Source organism: Nannospalax galili, unplaced genomic scaffold (assembly GCF_000622305.1).
Source record: "Nannospalax galili isolate Female #2095 unplaced genomic scaffold, S.galili_v1.0 scaffold96, whole genome shotgun sequence".
NCBI classification, from domain to species: Eukaryota; Metazoa; Chordata; class Mammalia; order Rodentia; family Spalacidae; genus Nannospalax; species Nannospalax galili.
Window position 1 is genome coordinate 9,446,705 of NW_008342018.1, and position 19,034 is coordinate 9,465,738.

The following is a 19,034-nucleotide window of genomic DNA, read 5'->3' on the forward strand; positions in this document are numbered from 1 at the left end:
ATGCAAAAATATTTATTTGGATGAGTCAAGGAATATTTCATGATAACTACACAAACTATGAAGCAAAATGTTTTATTTTAATTAGTTTTTATGATAGATGTACATGATTTTATGATACTGCTAGAGCGGAAGAAATTGAAGAGATAGCCCAGGTATTTCCTTCAGCCTGTGATGGCTTTTAGATGAATATTGAGCATTCAAAACATAGACAATCAAGATGCTCTATAAATTTAAAACATACAAAATTTAGAAGTAAAAAGTATAAACTAATTCATTAAATCATTTTCATACTGATCACATTCTCATAAAGATACTGTTTTGGGTATTTTGATAAAATAAAATATGTTATTACTTTCGGTTCTATCTCTTTTTTCTTTTAAATATGACTAGAGATTTTACATTTCATGTATGGCTAAAATTTTATTTCTATTGGATCACTGTGTTCTATGAAATAAGTAAAGCATTAACATATAATCCCATACACAGGTCATATAAATCATAACCTTTCTGTTAAAAGTGCTCTTCTCCATCTAGAACCATTAGACTGTGTTACCATAAAGGAATGTAGGAATGAATGTTTTGTACAGTGAAGTTTCACAGCAGATTCTCTACTCTTTTCTATGTAACTATTCCATGCATTGGGAAGGTCTGGTATGATGCATAAATCTGCACTGTTGTTCATTTTGTTATGATTTGTTTTGATAATTGCAATTACATTTTGGAAACCTTAGCTACCTAACAATCTTTTCAACCAGCCAAATAAATTTTGTTAAACTCAACCAAGGTATTGAACATGATTTAGTGATTAACTCTAGTTTCATTAGCATGCCCAAAAGTTGAGCTTGCACCAAAATCTATTTACTATTTTATTATTAAATAGTACTGAGCTGTTAGGACCCTACTTTCAGAAGCATTGGACTCCTGTGGTTCTTTCTTATAGTAAATAAAGTGTGTGAAACTATTAATTTTTGTTCTGCAAGTTTGGTGTGAAAACTGATCTTTTTATAATCACTCGTGAAATGAAAAAAGTAACCTCTTGCCATTTCTATTATCAATCCTGCATTTTTGTCTAATGCTTAAACATGGTCAAACCTTGAGCAAAATAAACTTTTTGTTAAACTCACTTGCCAATTTTTTAAAAGCTTAACTTTTTCTGTGTACTGCTTTTATTGAAATGAAGAACAACCAAATGTCAAACAATCTGTTTCTATTATAAGAAGACTTCTATCTAGATGGTGTTTGCTTTGCTCAAATATAGAATACATTTTTTGAATATCAAGTAAGGTAACTAGGATACCTAAGAATCCACTGCATAAAATTTCTACTATGTTTTTTTTTTTCATCTGTAGCCACAATGAAAATAAAGATAAAAATGAAAAGTATTCATTACCAAAGAATGTGATTTGATAAAAAGTATAAAAGTGTCTCGGGAGATGAGTCAGTTGTTAAAATACTTGTCTCTCAAGCATGAGAATATGAGTTTGATCCCCAAAACATATATAAAATATTGTACATGGTAGTATATGCTTGTTATCTGAGTGCTGGGATGGGGGTCAGAGATGGAAAGATCCCCAGGACTCATCAGCCCCTCAGTCTAGCCTAATTGTTGAGCTTCTGGCCAATGAGAATCCCTGTCTCAAAGGTGAGTGACAGTCCTGAAGATGATACTCCATGTTGTTCTCTAGCCTATGTGCGCACGCATACACACAGGCATGTGCACCCCTACACACACATGCACCTGCAAATGCACACCACACACACACACTCACACACACACGTTATGATATACTTGTTTAGCCTTGTGAAATGAACCTAAAGATACTGCCCTAATGTAGAATGATAAAATTGCTTTATTCCTTCCTAAGGAGATTAAAAAAATAAAACTGGTAAGAAAGAAAACTAACAGGATTAAATTTAAATCTACCAGTTAATGCCCATTCTCAAAAATAAAATTTTATATCAGTTCAGCACTCTAGATTTTATTCTCTAGGCTAAGAGTATAAAAACACTGTAGAGTGTCCAGGCTTCAGGACTTTACCGTGGCGAGTATTTTGGACTGAAGGATGTTGGCAAGAATTCAGAAGCAAAGTTTCTTTCTGACCTTCTCTGCCTTTCTTTCTCCTGCTGCCGTCTCTACCTCCAGAAATACCACACAAAGTACTAATCCTTTTTCTGGAGAGTGGGTCATAGAATTTAGAATTCATCTCTCAAGAAGCTAGGGCTGCAAAAATACAGAATCACTAACTTAACTTTCCTCCAGTTGTTTTTGTTTTGTTTTGTTCTGTTTTTTGTACGGATCATTCTAGATTGTCTAACAGTAGGTCAGAAAATCTTCATTCCATTAAGGGTCCTGCCCCGCACTTGGGAAGAAGGAATGCCACACAGAGTGACCAGGAAAAGTCTAAACAGACAGACCTTACTGGGTTCCGCTCTGCACTCTATTAGCATTAGGTCAAACTCCTTTGTCTAATCTTTCATTCTGAAACAGGGACTTAAGTTTACATTTGCTGCAATACCCTGTGCCAATCACTAAAGCATTGCCTACAAGTCTCCAGTCATCGTCCCAAACCTGAAGAAGAAACCAGGCATTGCCACTACTAGTCTCATGCTCTTCCGGCCTGTTTTCCCTCTGACTCATATCTGAGGTTACAAGAACAATAGCTGTATAAGCCGTCATCTCCTCTGATGCCAACCAGACCCAGCTCTCAGTACCTGAGCTAATCAAGAAGCAGACTGTCTACTCATGCTTCTGATTTCCATTGCTTTTCACTTTTCCTAGTGATGCAGGGCTAGTGAAGTATCTTTGAGGAGTTTAGAATGGTGGAGTTTTTCTCAGGAAGCTAAGGTCCTGAAAACTCTGTCTACTCTGAGCCAGTGGCTCTCCAGGTCCTGTGTCACAAATTCCAAGAATGAAGTTCACAGACTACAGAGAGTAAGTTTTAGAGAGAAATTGATTTAGATTCACATATGGGAGCTAGTGTGAGAGTAGGAGTGAGATAGAAGAGCCTCTTTGTTATCAGTAGTAGCCCCCTCCTACACATTGAGTAGCACTTCTTCCACCCCCCAAAATTTATGAACTCCTGAGCACTTAGGCTCAACGGAATTCCATACCTCAGAACCCCTCCAACTGCACAGGAGCTCTAATTTCTTTCTATTAATCTATATATAATAAAATTCATTCTAAAACTCACTCTGTATAGTCCATTAATTTCATTCTTCAAATTCAGAAGATAAGAACCCAAGCCAAAAGCCACAGCCTTGAGGTAGCTTTGGTGGGTGTTAAGGAATACATACAGAGTCACACTGAGTGGCTAGTCTCGGGCCTTTTTAAAAGGTCTTGGCAGAAACTTGGTGATGTATGGAGAAGGGGATGAGGTGGTCAGTCCAGTAGGCTCAGTCAAGTGCCAGGTGCCTCCTCTCAGTTTCATTTTCAGTCACCTTGGGACACATAGCCTTTAGGAAGATAACAAGGAAATAGGACAAGCCGACTCATAACTCTCTTCTGGCATGTCTGGCTTTCAGCAAGGATCCTCAGAACTGTTGCTTTGGGGTTCCCCACCCTATTTAACCAGCCTCCTTCCCATTGATCACTAGAGCTCTTGTCAGTGCTTGAAAACAAGGCATAGGATATTCCTCCCCTTCTTTTTTCTGTGGCAACACTGTGCTCTATCATCTATCCCCTCTCTCTCTTTCTTTCTCTATCTATCTATCTATCATCTATCTATCATCTCTCTATCATCTATTATCTATCAATCATCTATCTATCTTCCATTTCAATTCATCTCTCTGAAGGGCTCTTAAATAAAGGGGCCATATGTGATCTTTTGGAAACCTCAGAGTCTGGCCTTTGGCCCAAAGCCATGGTAACAATTCTGTCTCAAATCTAAACATAAAAATAGACAATTTTCTCTGCTTATTTATTTTCATTTCTGAAGCTTCCCTCTCATAAAACCTGGAAAATTCATTTGTTTTTCTTTAGTTGTATTAATTTGAATTTTAGTACATAGGCAATGGCCATGACAACTACGGTATGTGAAGGAAGATAACAGGTTTTCCTGCCACATAAATACCACGTTGACACAAGAACATTGGATATCTTTGAAAGCGAAGGAACCTTTCTCAGCTCTGGCTCTATTGTGCCTAGCTTGAGAGGGCAGGGTCATGGAAATTCAGTGCCCACCAAAGCTATAGCAAGGCTGTGGCTTTCAGGTTCTTGTCCTCCCTGCTGTGTGACTGCTAGTTCTATGCTGGATCTAAGCCCATATGGCTTTATGGCTTTTTTTCCTTCTCCCATCCAGTCTCCTCCTCAAAGCTGCTGCTGAATTTTATAGCATGCCTGCCTTGAGAATTTTTTCTTAAATTCTAATAATGTTGTCCTAAAGCTTTTGTTTGAGTCTGTTCTTAAATTCTTCAATGTTTGAGCCTAAGATCCCTTAAGAGGAGAGTCCGTTTTCCTCCAGTATCACTGATATCCCTAGCATCTGGCTATGTTAGACTCAGAGTCATCATTGATTAGATAGTTCTGGCATCTCTGTTCTTAGGCAAAGACAAATGTATTGACAGGCCCAGGTACATTTCTAGCTCTTATCTGGGAAAGAAAGTGGCCACTTTACCTTTGAGGTCTTTTTACCCTAAACTTTCTAAAAAATTTCTACCTGCTGCTCTCATCAATGTCAAGGACTGCAGTGATTTTGCTTTATTTTTTCAAAAAATCTTGTTCAACACTATATTTACAGTGTACCAATAAATACTCTGAAACAATTTGTTTTTAATTATGTTCAACATAATGCTCAGACATTTTAAATCTTAGTGAGTTTTCAATAGATAACAAATTTCAGACATCTAATATAATATACAGTAATACATAGAATTATTATTAAGATTATGTTTGTGTGGAAGTAATATTTAAGCTTGTATAGATATATGTAAAGGTGTTATGAAGCACTGTTAACAGAAATTTGGAGTATCCCTTTGTGTTTGCCATACGATGACCGGGAATTTCAGATATTCCTTTCGGGGCTCTTGATCTCATTAATAAAAGAATTTAAGAATGAACTCAGACACTCCAGGAAAATTTTATTAGTTTAAACAAAAGACAGTCTAGGGCAGGCAAGTGGTAAATCTCAACAGCTGTCTGGACAAGGAGAATGGAGAAGAGAAGGGGGCGGGAATCCATGCCATTTGAGTTAAGCAGGCATGGAGGTAAATCATTTAGCAGTAGGCTGCCACATGGTAGGTAGCAGGGAGCTTTAGAGAAAGTACCCAAAGTACCAGAAAACAAATATTTAGGTTCTGGCCAGCATCAGAAAGAAAAAAACAGATGAGAAGGAAAAGGAATAGTTATATCATTCTGATCAAGACTCAGGAACATAGGCAGACTAAGATGGAAGGAACATAGGGAGACTAAGCCTAAAGTGTCTGTCTTGGCAAGTAAGAACCGTTCTGAGAAGAAAGAATGTATTATCTCATTAAAAGAATACTTATTCTTCCTATATCTTTAGCATATTTTATGGTGAATCCATCTGCCTAGGAGTGGACATCCATATTTCAACTATAAGCATTGTATCACTTAGAAGAGGGGCATGTGTGGATTTAACAGACAGTATGGAAGTTTAATTGCTTTGCTAAGGGGCAGTTTATATCTATGCAGAAAAACCCACCAGAGGAAAGGTATACCTGGTCTATCTTCAAAAGGCTCCACTCTATTCAGAAAAGGAAATTCAGTTAAGAATTCTTTCAGTATCTGTTGTGACTCAGATGAATTATTATTTTTTTTCAAATCCACTTTTCTTTATTTACTTTCCATTAGTTTAAATCCGTGAGGGATACAGCATCATACAGATACTGTGTCCAGTGACCTTTGCAAGAAGGTTGCTTTGGAATTTGGCATGAACCATGACACTGTTTCTTTGGGCCCAAGTTACCTTTCCCCATTACTCTGGTTTTGTTTAGTTTGCCACAAGGAATCACTGTGTTGTTTTTCACTTTATCCATATAAGCACATTTCTTGCCTAAGCAAAATTCAGTTTCATCTCGGGCATGGGCACCTTCAATTTTAAGAAGGGCTGTATGCTCTCTTTAGTTTGGGAGACCTTGTTTACAGCCAGCAAAACTGGCCTTGCACCACAACCTTCTAGACATATTTGCCTTTTAGGAGTCCTGTTCTCAGAAGGCCTCCAGCAGTACCAAGATGGTGGAAAGGCCATGCATTGTCTCTAAAATCATCTTTAGACCAGTGTTAGAGAAGCAACAAAGACCCATTAAGGGAAACTGGTCAAGAAAATAAACTCTTTGGCCTAGGTGGAGACCTAGTTGTACTGGGTCAAGGGACCATCCTCTATGGGGGTAGGTTCACCTTAAGCCATACTAAAGAGTTAGGTAGAATAATTAATCCCTTAATGAGATAATGCACTTCTCTTCATAAGTCTGCTTCCTTCTCTGAATTATTTGGACAAATGTAAGCTTTCCTTTTCTTCTTTTTTCTAAATACGTTTTCCCTAACACTTTGAGCTTCCCTAACATTTTGGACTTCACTTTTCCTATAAAGACCTCCTTCTCACTATGTGACTGCCTACATGGCCAACCTCTATGCACAATTAAATCAAGTGGCATGGCTATTTTTTGCATTTTTTTATTCACTCTCTCCTTCATTCTTCTCTGAGCAGCTGCTGAGATTTACAACTTGCTTGCTTTAAGACTGTTTTTCTTTTAAACTCTATACAACTGTCCTTGATCTTCCATTTGAGTCTCATCTTAAATTCTCTGATTAATAAGTCTAAGAATGCTAAGAAGCTACTCCAATTTCCCTGGGGTCATCTGGTGACAAGTAAGGGACTCCCCAAAATTCCAGTAAGAACTGCTTGGTCAGTCCTGAGTCTTTTGTATTTAGTAAATGTCAAGGCCAACATCTGAGTCTGGAAACCTAGAACATAAGCTATTGACTAAATATGTATATAGAATGTTTGAGTCCTGTCTCCCAAACTCATATTTTGAAATTTAACCACCATACTGGTGGAATTCAGAAGTGTGAAGTGGGGGAAGTAATTATTCACAGGGATGGACATCTTAAGATAGGGATCTGAATCCTTATGAAATGTACCTCTAAGAGCACGCTCACTTCTTCTGCCTTATGAAAATATAGTAAGAAAGTTGTCTGTGAAACTAAGAGCGCTGCTTTTACCAGACAACAGATCTGTTAGTGTCTTGACCTTGCCGTGGTTTTCCCACTCTCTAATACTGTGAGTAAGTGATTTCTGCTCTTCGTAAGTTACCTAGCTTATGTATTTTTTTAATAGTACCTCATGTAACCAAACTCACTTCTTCTGCCTTATGAAAATATAGTAAGAAAGCTGTCTGTGAAACTAAGAGCGCTGCCTTTACCAGACAACAGATCTGTTAGTGTCTTGACCTTGCTGTGGTTTTCCCACTCTCTAATACTGTGAGTAAGTGATTTCTGCTCTTCGTAAGTTACCTAGCTTATGTATTTTTTTAATAGTACCTCATGTAACCAATGCGTAGTTTTGTACTGGATATATGCAGATAGAAACTTGACCCTAAATACAAGTTCTTCAATCAACAGTGTGTAAAAGAGTAACACGGGTGACTAAAAAAGGAACAAACTATGTATAAATGAGACTCTTCTTTAGTAACAAATGTGAAAAAGTATGCAACTACTTCCAAAAAAGCATTGAAAAATAAATATCCTATGCCCAATTAACTTGCATAACTTATATGAATTTTAGGGAAAAAATGCTCACAGGATTTATCCTAGATTAGTTAAAACCTACAAACCTTTTTGACTTCTGAGATTTACCCATGTCAATTTCTGTGTTAATCAATTCATTTAATTTCTTATCAGAAACAAAATATGATTCATCATATGTTTGTTCCTCAATATTCTTGAGGAAAGATTTTATTTTCTTGATGGTATGGGGCACAGAAACAAGGGTCTTGCACATAATAGGTAAGCATTCAACCTCAGAGATACATCCTATCCCCAAGGATAAGAATTTTAAGAATGTTTAAATTGTATGCTGCAATGCTTGTCCTGTTCCTTACCTACCCATGTTTATAGTTCTGTTTTCTAAATACTCTGTATGACAGGATCTCAGGCTAGCATTCATGTTCTGCCTGAGTCCTACTCTTATATTTCCATAGAGCACATCTGTCTATTCTTTGCCGGATTTGTGTTCCTTTAATCACTCCAGCTTTCCACATATTCTAACACTTATAAGGTTAATTCCTTCCATATCAAGTTTTAACAATTCTTGTTTAGGAATTTTTATGTTTATATAAAGTGAGCATTTTGTGAAAATCATAACTCCTCTCTGTTTTTATCTGATTTATGAGCATGGGGGTTCATGTAATAACTTTGAATCAGAATGTAAAGAACAAATTGCATTTTTCACATTATTCATGTTACTTTCCATTTCATATGCAGTATATACTTAGTGGTCATTATTTAATACTAGCTGTGCATCTTATACAGTAATTTACAAGATAAATAAATAATTTGATCACATTTTCTCACTGTATATTTTCTTTAAGAAAGTATCTTGCTGTATATGACTGCATCATCTGCAAAGATAAGTAACTTTGCCTTCTCTTTTTAGAGTTAGTGTCATTGAACTAATCAGTCATATCTCTTCCTTTATGTGATAACATTGTTAGTTTAAAGATTTCATATACTGAACCATCTACACATGGCTGTTATAAACTACCTTTACATGGTTAAGTTACTCTATTAATGTGCAGGGGAAATCCTAGTTATAAGATTTTTATGAAGATATTTCCTATGGATATTCATTAATAATAGTAGTCTCCTTAGATAAGTAGCTATTTTGTGGTAATTTGACAGATAATTTTGCCTAGCATTGAGATGGCTTTTTTAAAAATAATAAATATAAAAATAGTTAGTAGGTAAGAGCACTTGCCGCCAAGCCTGATAACCTGAGTTCTATCCCTGCAACACACATGATGGAAAGAGAGAACTCCTACAAGTTGTCTTTTAATCTTCACACACGCACTATGACAAGCACCCATACAAACACACACACACACACACACACACACACACACACACACACACACCCTAAATAAAATATAAAAATAAATTATTTTGGAAGTTTCTTTTTGTCAAATTCAGTTCTTAAAGAAGATTTCAAATAATCTATCTAGTAAATTTTCAGAATTTTTCTTTAATTTTTCACGTTATTTCCTTAAATTTGCTAGCGTTTCTGAAATCAGTTTCCTAATGTGGAAGCTATTAATGTCTGATGTTTTGCCTGTTGCTATCAATGTAATACTCTTTTCTCATTCTAACATTAATCTGTTTAAAAATTTCTTGTGCTGAAAGAACTCTCTACCAGCAGTGTGAAGTGATCATATATTTATAAAATACTTTAGTTTCAGCATGACTAGTGGTGAAGTAAATTGAAGTAGCCATAACAAAAGACAAACACAGTCAAGAATGAGCTGTTTCTCATTTGGAAGATGATACATACATGTTTGCTCTCTTGCTCTGATGTTAGACCAACACAGTAATTAATGAAGAAGCAACTGCGGAGCTGTAGAGCATATTAGAGGGAGGAGAAATGCCATCCCAGACAGTTTGAAGCCAACCATGGTTGCCATGAGGAAGGACAGAAGAGTGTCTCTAGTAAAGGATTTTGTATAATCAGTATGTAAAGCAGGAATGACTCCCAGAGAAGGGTTTGGACCTCTGCCTACTTTTCTCGTGTAGGCTTTCACAGATTGAAGTCCAGTCAGTCACATAAATGTCTAGGAAGACTGCCAGTGGAACTGTAAAGCAAAGTTAAAGATGTTTTCTGTGTACCGGGGTTGTTAGAATGGACTTTTTAGGCAGCAGGTACTGTCTGGCATAGAAACAGGTATATCCAGAAAAGACTGAAGTCAGTCTTGAGTTTACACAGTTGCTTCTCAGCAGAACTCTGGTGAACTCTGGTAATTCCTCTTTATTGGCCATGATGAGAATGCTAAAGCAATTCAAAGAACTATAGTTGCCCTATATTTCAGAGAAACTATAACAGAAAAACACAGAGATAATGTTGTCTTCCAAACATTAGCATTCCAAACATGACCATGTCAGAATTATTATCTTCACTATGGCCACTTATTCCCAGGACAAACCAACCATCTGTAAAGGAACCCAAATTGAATAAGCAAACTACAGTAGACCCTAGGAGACATGGGAATCCCAGACTGTGTGGAAACTAGAGTGAGGAGGATGTTTATCACTGTACATTACAGATATCTTTCTTAGTGGCAGCCTTTCCTTCAGGACCTTCCCCTGAAAGTCTCAAGGGTTAGTTTGGAGACTAACCTCATACAGGGATCCAGAGGTCTCTGAAACCCCATGTTTCAGCAGATCAGATAATCATCCTTTTACCACATTAACCACAGTTTCAGCTCCATAAGATGGATGACCTGCCTTGCTCTGCGGGACTAAGGTTCTCAAAGATTCCTAATCACATGAGGCACTGATGCTTTAAGACTCCTTCTGCTTCCCAGGTGGTGGTGGCCCTGAGAGGTAAATCAATTCAAGAAGTTATCAATTGTTTAACTATTAAAATCAACACTATTTTGCTTAAGGGCTTCAGTCTTGGTTGTTTCCTGCCTTTTCTCCTTCACTTTCCTTTGTCCCATTATTGAATTGGAAGCACTCAATCAAGAAGAAACTCCTGGAACAAACCTGAGGCTTTATAATATTGATGGTACTTCCCAGTACAAACCAATTAATCTTTCTCCACCAGGGTGATTGGTAAATATTCCCACAGAACCAGCTCAACAAAGTCCATGAAGGATCATGGCTAATCATCATCTGCTTAAACAAAGGACCTTGATCCCTACCTTCTCATATTTCAGTTCCATGTTGACTACCAGACTGTGGAAGTTAAGTATAAACTACAGAATTAAACTAATTTATCCTCTGTGACAGAATGCTTCTAGCAAGTATCCCTGCACTAGAGGACTATAGTTCCGTAGGCTTAGCTAATATTCAGTAAAAACAAAATTCTCAGAAGAGTCAACTATGACTCACCTTCACCATTGAGGATCAACTGTACACCTTTTCCTATTGTTTATGGGGAATTTAGTTACCATGGAACTTCACAAGGCTTTACTATTAAAAATATGATGAGTCTCCCCATTGTCACCAAAATCTAAGTTTTTGTGTTCTTGGTGGACCTGACCACCAAATCCTTAGTAAGGCCCACACCGATAGAGAATTAGCAACTCTCCACTTAAGGTACAATGCTTTCCTAGTCAGTTATATTCAGAGACCATATTTGCAATTCAGAAAGAAACTTATTTCCAATACAGTACAAGATGGCATAAATCAATATATAGGTCCCATCATCTTATGGGTCCTGTCATATGAGAGGATAGTGTTACAGAGAAAGACCTCAGAGAACTGGCAAATGGCCTTCACTGGACATGTGCCTATAGAGATAAGTTCCATAAACATGCCTTAGCAATGGTGGATAGCTACAAAGGCTATCTATTGGTTAACCTATGCAAGGATTGGCCTGTTCTAATGTTTCTGAGGGGCTGAAAATACAGCATTTTAGTCTTCATGAAAGTCACTAGTAATATAAGTGGACCAAGGTTGTCACCTCACTAAAAAGCAAAGATAATAATGAATGTTACAAAACAATATGCTTGACTTTTCCATCTACCTAATGAAGATGTCATAAAAAGATACAATGGGCTTTCAAAACAAGGGCAGTTGAACAGACTTGTACATAAGTGTTCCTCAGATGATCAAAAATACTGCTCATTCACCTCCAAGATAACACATATAGCCATGGGAAAAGCATCCAGTCAAAAGCAAGAACGAAAAAGAGATATGACTGTGGACATGCATGAAGGAGGTAGGGTTGATAGTAGTGGGAGAGATAAGGGCAAGTGGAGAGGGAGAGCAATCAGAAGGCATTATAAACATTTATAAAATTGCCAAAGAACAGATTAAATTGATTGAATTGAATAGAAAAGTAAAAGTAAAAAGCAAACAAAAAACCTACTGTTAATATTTATTTCAATAAATCTATACCCCTCTTTGACATTACAACACCATTTTTAAAGAGTTAGAAAATAAGACCATCAAGAAAGGCATGGTATTATCTCTTAGTGTTAAAACCCTAGCAGAACCAACCCAATTTCCAGTTTTCACAAATGAGGAACATTCACTTGGAACTCACACTTTTTCTCCCTCTCTCATAAAATTTCCAGAGGCTAGACAATTCCCCTGAAGGGAACATGCTGAATCTATTGACCTTCAGACCAGGATCAGTCTGCTACCTCCTATCAAGCAGGATATGTCCAACAAATCACTCAGCAATGTCTGAAGAGAAGCATCTTATCTGCTGCCCCCATCTTTTTTGTGGATATGAGCACTATCGACCAAACCTGCACCAGCTCCCAATATCCAAAGAATGGAAGTAATTGCCTTCAGACTGAAGATAGGCATTTTGGAAGTATCCTGGTGATAAGAAAATCCCTTGTATAAGCTGCCCATGATTATTAACTGTTCCTTGTCTGTACGTCCTCACTTTTGTCAGTATTAACTACTCACTCATTTATATCCTTCTGTAACTACGTCTTTGTGTTCACTAGGTATATCTGAAACAACATACCTCAACACAAAAAATATGACTCATACTGGGGAAAACAAGGACCATTCTTTTGGCTTTTTGAGTTGTTGAGACCTACAAATATAGCCACAATAAACAATTTGGGGATTGACACTGTGCCTGTATGAACCATTGCCATCAACATCTACCTACCTAAAATATCACACATAACTTCTAAATGGCCCAATTTTTATTTCAAATCACAAAAATCCTATTATTATTAACTGTGGGAATGGATTTTCTGAGAATGCGTTCTGTTACAAATGGGAATCCTGGCTAACCTTATAACCAAAGTGAATCTTTTGAGATCATTTAACATCATCTCAGTTTGTTTATGTTCATAATATGATTATGCCTTGGATTCCTCTTGTAAGCTAAACACATAACCTTAATTCCTCATGACTCTTGAATACTGTATATGTGTTTATGTTGTGAAAATATCAGTGCTAAAGCAGTGAATATCTTTGCAAGCAAAAAATTATTTGAACTGCAAACAACAGGTGGGATTACATTATAAGATGTTTGTCATTTTGTATGCTGCTCTGGGCCAGTAGGGGTCAGAAAGAACAAATTCTTTGGCATAACAAGGTTCCTTATTTCTTTCCCATGTCATGCCAGATAAGCTTGTCTCAATAAACACAGAGCAAGTCATTTGTTCTGAGAGAACTCAGAAGGAATGAAGTCTCAGAACAGATAGTGTTTCTCTTCGTTTTAACTGATGCCAAGGGTCATGTTGCCTTTCTTCAGGCACCACTGTAATGTGGCATCTTTCTGCCACAATTAACTGCCATCATCAAATAAAGTGATGTGCTGTTATCTACTGAGTATTCTTTGTAATACCCAGTTATAATAAATGTCCAATTTTATAAAGTATAGTCAAGGTTACTATAAACAAACTAAAACTCCCACAGCCGAGAGACATACTGAGGACCTGCAGTTTGGATCCCCATTCACCAATCTAAAAGCCAGGCAAATTGAGACATACCTGTAACACAGTACTGGGGAGGTGGAGATAGGTGCACTCCTGGAGCTAAGTGACTAACCAGCATGGTCAACTAGTGAGATCCAGGGCCAGGGAGAGCCCTTGTCTTATAAAAATAAGGTGCAGAGTAATGAAGAAAGGCATCCAACATCAATCCCCAGCCTTCATAAGCATGTGCACACATGTGCTTATGCATGAGAATGCACAGGTGGACACATTCATACGTGCATATGTCATACATTCATGCACACCCACATATACCAACACACCCTTCTCAAAAAAATAAAATAAAATAAAATACATGGGCTCAAATAAGCTTGGGACTTCTGAAACCTCACCTTGTTTTACCTGCTTCAAGTGTTAGTTAACCTTCAGTAGAAGTGACCTCCCTCTATGATAACTTCAGCATTGGCTGCTCACAGAAACATTTATAGCTCTTGGTTGCTAGAAGAAAAGGAATTCTTATTAAAAACATCATCATCCCTGTGGAGAAGACTAAGGAGTCTGCCTTGGAATTGGGTCTCCAACTACTTGGTTATACCTTTAAAAAAATGTTCCAGGTTTATAAAACCACAATTATCAGGAAACAATTTAGGAAAATTCTCAACTGATGTTATTCTTCTGGAAGATACTTAAAAAATAAAGAAATTATAAGTGTTTAAGGATATGGAAAGGATAACTACCTTGATTAGAGCATTATGCATTGAATATATGTGTATCAGACTATCATTGCACTCCAAACATAAGTATCCTCATTAGGTGTCAATCAGATGTACAGAAAAATTAAATGAACACACCCTAAACTATGGGAGATAGAAAAAAATAATTGAAAATATAGAGGCACTCAATTTCTGTAACAATTCTGTTGTCCTGACAGGGGCTGCTCCTGGAAGCTGGCTTCCTAGCACAGAAGCTATGGATCAAGTGGTTCCACACTCACACACAGGAGCACCATGATAAACAGATGCAGAGAATGGGTCAAGTACAGAGCACAACACCCCTGCCCCAGTCTTATGTCCATTTCATAATGAAATATGTATTTAGTTGATTCTCAAGAATCCCTATAGTCTTAGTTCCACCACTGAAGGTCTGGGTCCAAAGTTTCCTCTGAAACTGAAGGCAAAAAATTTGCTGTGAATCACTGTAAAATTTTTAGAAAATCAATTTATAGACTTTCAGCATAAAATGGCATCAGAGTAACATTTCCAATCCAAAAGTAAGGGTTTGTAGGAAAGATGGCTGGAACTAAAGGAAAGCCTAAATAATATTTGGGAAATATTAACTGTTGCAATTTCATGACTGGTATCAAAGTCATAAAGTGAACTCTTAAGTCCCTTATCAGGGCCACTCCAGCAACCACATAGCCTGTCTTCTGGGTTGGCTCTACTGAGTGTCTTTGTCATTCTTTGGCAGACATTCCAGGTTCCGACCATCTCTTCTTGGAGTTTCCATCATAGCTTTGACTATATTCTCTCAGTTTCATGTATCACCCTCTGAGCAGTTGCTTCTAGGATTTCTAACCCTTCCAGGCTGCCTGATGTTCCATTGAAATCTGTGTGGAAATCTCTGTGACTACACAACCCTTGGATCGTGTAAGTCTGTGACACATTCATCATATGATGACAACATGCAGGAGCTAGCCCTCCGTGGATGATTCCTAACCATGTCTCCACTGACCTCACAGTGATGAATGGCTGAACCCATTCCTATGTGTGAGCAAGGGTGGGCCAGAGATTTCAAAGCAAAGTACTTCAATTGACTTAAAACCTATATCCATGAGCCTATGATGAACTGAGTCTGGTAAATTCCCAAGACCCGCTCAAGGTATCTTTCCTACTGTCCCAATTCAAAGCCTTAGGCTTTTTTTCAATAGTTGCTAATCTCTTTAGCAACCATACCTATTTTGGGCCCAAATTTAAATACAGTTTTCCTGGACCAATTGCAAGTCTTTCAAACCCTTCTGTCCTGCAAATTCTTCTGCACTGCACTGTAAATTAGAAGAACGCACCTAGCAAAACCTGTGCAACAGCCAGCATGCTTGGATCCTGTTAAGCTTTGAATTTGAAGTGTTGCCCATAGGCACATGTTTCAATAGTAGTACCTCACTTTAATGACATTACCTTGAAGACTATGGAACTTTTAGGAGGTGGAGCCTGGATATCAGAAATAGATCCTTAGGGACAGATCTTTGAAGGGTCTGCCCAAGGTTCTAGGTGCTCTCTCTGCTTCCTGATCCACTAAAAAGCAAGGATTCTTTACCACAGGCTCTTGATGCCAGGAAATGCACCATATCTTCCCTGTCATGGTAGACTTTATGCTCTAAAATCTAAATTTTTATAATTTAATGCAAACTTATCCTCTAAAACCAAAAGCCAAAATAAATGCTTTCTTTTTCAAGTTGTCTTTGTTCTGTATTTGACCACAGCAAAAAAAATGTAAGTAATACAGAAAATTGATTCCAAAGTTTGGTTAATGCTGTGATAAACCTGACACATGGTTCTTGGGTTATTAGAACTGCTTTGAGGGGAGACTATGAAAGATTTTAGAAACATGGGTTCAAGAAGCCCTAGAATGCTTTCAGCTATAGTTTATGGGAAATACTGAGTCATAGCAGAACATCAAACTGCTGCTAGAAATGTCAACAGTAAAAACTGAGTTTAGAAGGCTTTAGGCAAAAACCAGGGCTTCACTGGGAACTGGACCAGAAACCATTCATATTACATTCAAGAAAATAATTTTAGCTAAGTTTTTGCCTGTGTCCTGAAATTTTGAATAAAGTTGAATTAATAAGTAATATAATAATTTAATGGAGGAAATTTTGACATTATATTATTCAAGTTGCAGCATGATTATATTTACTGATTTGGGCCTTATTTAGTGTGATTCAGGAGTATAAAAAAGCAGAAAGATGTGAAAAAATTGTATTTGGTAAGGAAAGGCATATGAATTTTGGTAAATTTGCACATAAAGTAAGTGCAGTCGTAGAAGTTATTAATGTCATTAAACAGAAACAGTTCATTTTTCACTGGGCCAATAGGAGGGCAGGATTCTACCTATCAAAATCTCCAGGACATAATAGTGTAAATTGTCTTGAAACACTTTCATTTACAAACGTTTCAAGAGGTATGGGTGTACCTCAAGATGGCAGCAAAACTTGATGTTATTCATATTGTATTGGTTTTGGAAGCATGCAAAATGCAAGAATTTCCAAGTTATGCAGCCTTAAGCCTAGGTGCAAAGAAAAGCCTGTGTGACAAGGCAGAGAGCCTACTGAGAGCACTTGAGTGCACTGTACACAAAGCTACATAGATGAACCTAAGAGACTCCAGGATGCTAGAGATGCCAGAAACATTGACTATTTGCTGAGGGTAGTAGGACCAGCTCAAGAGAGAAGGCACATGTGCTACATTTTGCAGAGCTACATAAATAGGACTTTCTTTTTTCCTTGAATTTTTGCAATATTCATACAATACAATTTGATGGTATTTAGAACCCTCCACTTATTGACCTTTACTTAATTTAATGTATATATACATATATACATACATGTATATATACATATATATATATACATATACATATATATATATATGTATATGAAGCGCTACAGAATCCAATTAGTGTTCACAAATGTCCGTCAGTATGGGTCCATCCACTGGATCCTTGTTAACCTATCAAGAGTTTGAAATGTTTGAAAGAGACTATCTCTCCCCTTCCTAGAAGGGAAGAGATTGTTGATACAATTTTCTTAGATGGGATTGGACCTTCTTACCCACTTCCTCATGTCTATGCTGGAATTTTTTTTCTAGTTTGGGCTTGCATGGGACTTGTGTATGTTGTCACTGTTGTTGTGAGATGAACAGGGCTTTTCAATCCCATGGAGTACAGATGATGCTACTATGTGCCCCAGATTCTGGGTATGATGTTATAGCATTTAATGTTAGTTATGGTTGATTTCATTCTTTCTTATTTCATTGCTATTTTCTTATTCCTTCTCTTTGGGGTTTGAATTTACCTCTAACATTGAATAGCACATAACTTTCTTTAACTCTCCACACCCCCCTCCACACCTGGGGCTCACTGCTAAGAAATTGTCTTGAATCTCAGTACAGACTTTGGACTTTGACTCTTGAACAGTGTTGGAACTATTAACACCATGAGGGTTTTTAAAGTTGGATTACATGCATTTTGCATGATGAGTTATCTATTATGAGTTTTGCCTTTAGAGAACCAGGGCAGAATGTTATGCCTTTCATCTGAAATGCCCTCCATTACGCTTATGTTTTGAACTCTCAGTTCCCTGCTAACAGATCTATTTTAAAGCCTCTGAAGCTGTATTAGGATATGGGGTCTGGCTGACAGAAATGTTACTCAGGGCAGACTTTTGAAGGTTACACCTACTCCTGGTTTTGAGTAGCTCTTTAAGCTTTCTGAACAGAAAGTCCATCTGCAACATGAGACTACTGTCCTGAACTCTACCATGCTTTACCTACTTTGATGGATTGTGCTCTCTGAAACCACAATCCAAAATAAAATACTTTAAATTTGCTATCAGGTATTTTCACCACAAAGATGAAAAAGTAACTACTGTAGCTGCCTATATTAGTAACTAACATTTTTCCCCCAGATTAATTAGTCCATCACATGCCTTCACCCAGTCTCAGAATAGGAAGAAAATATAAACAAATACTTGGCAAGGAAGTAACATGAATGTCTGAAGTCCAATTCTAGTGTAGTCCTTGTTCCCACCTGAAATTCTTGAACTGTTTGTGTTTCCAATGGGCATTCTGCTCATTGAGCTCCCACCAAAAACCTCTATTAACTTCTTCTTACAATGTTTTAAGCTGTTCTAGGCTGCTTCCCAGAAACCAGTTTCAGTTTCTTCCTAGAAACCAAGCTTTGAATCATGTGATCAGGTAGAGTCACAATGTAGGTCTCACTTCTGGTACCAGTTTCGTATATTTGTCATTTATTATTATAAATACCTGGTGATAAAATACCCAAGGAGAAAAAACTTACAGGGGAAAAATACTTATTTTGGATTGTTATTTCAGGAATTGCAATGCATGAATAGCTAAACTAGCTATTGCAATACATTCCTTGTAGGACTATGGGAAGACAGACATGTCACAATGGAAGGGCATGGTGGAGGAGGGCTGCTCACCTTATGGCAGCCAGGAAGTAGAGTGACCAAGAGTAGAATGGTCCAGGAGTACAATATACCCTTCAAAGACAAAGTTCCACAAAGACTGAGTCCTCCAAACACCCATCTCTTCCCAATGGTCTATTCAGCTATGAACTCTATCAATGGATTAATCTGTTTTGGAAGTTGCATCATAGTGACCCAATGACCCCCCCCAGTAGAACTAGTGGCTTGAGACCAAACCTTCAAACCATAAAAA

At 37.4% G+C, this 19,034-nt stretch overlaps 1 long non-coding RNA gene and 1 pseudogene across 1 annotated transcript in view; both read right to left on the reverse strand.

The window, feature by feature from the left end:
- LOC115071205 overlaps positions 1 to 19,034 on the reverse strand; it is a 104,746-nt gene that overhangs the window by 8,663 nt on the left and 77,049 nt on the right. The gene's annotated exons all lie outside the window — the stretch shown is intronic.
- Positions 5,811 to 6,141, reverse strand: LOC108491075 (annotated as a pseudogene).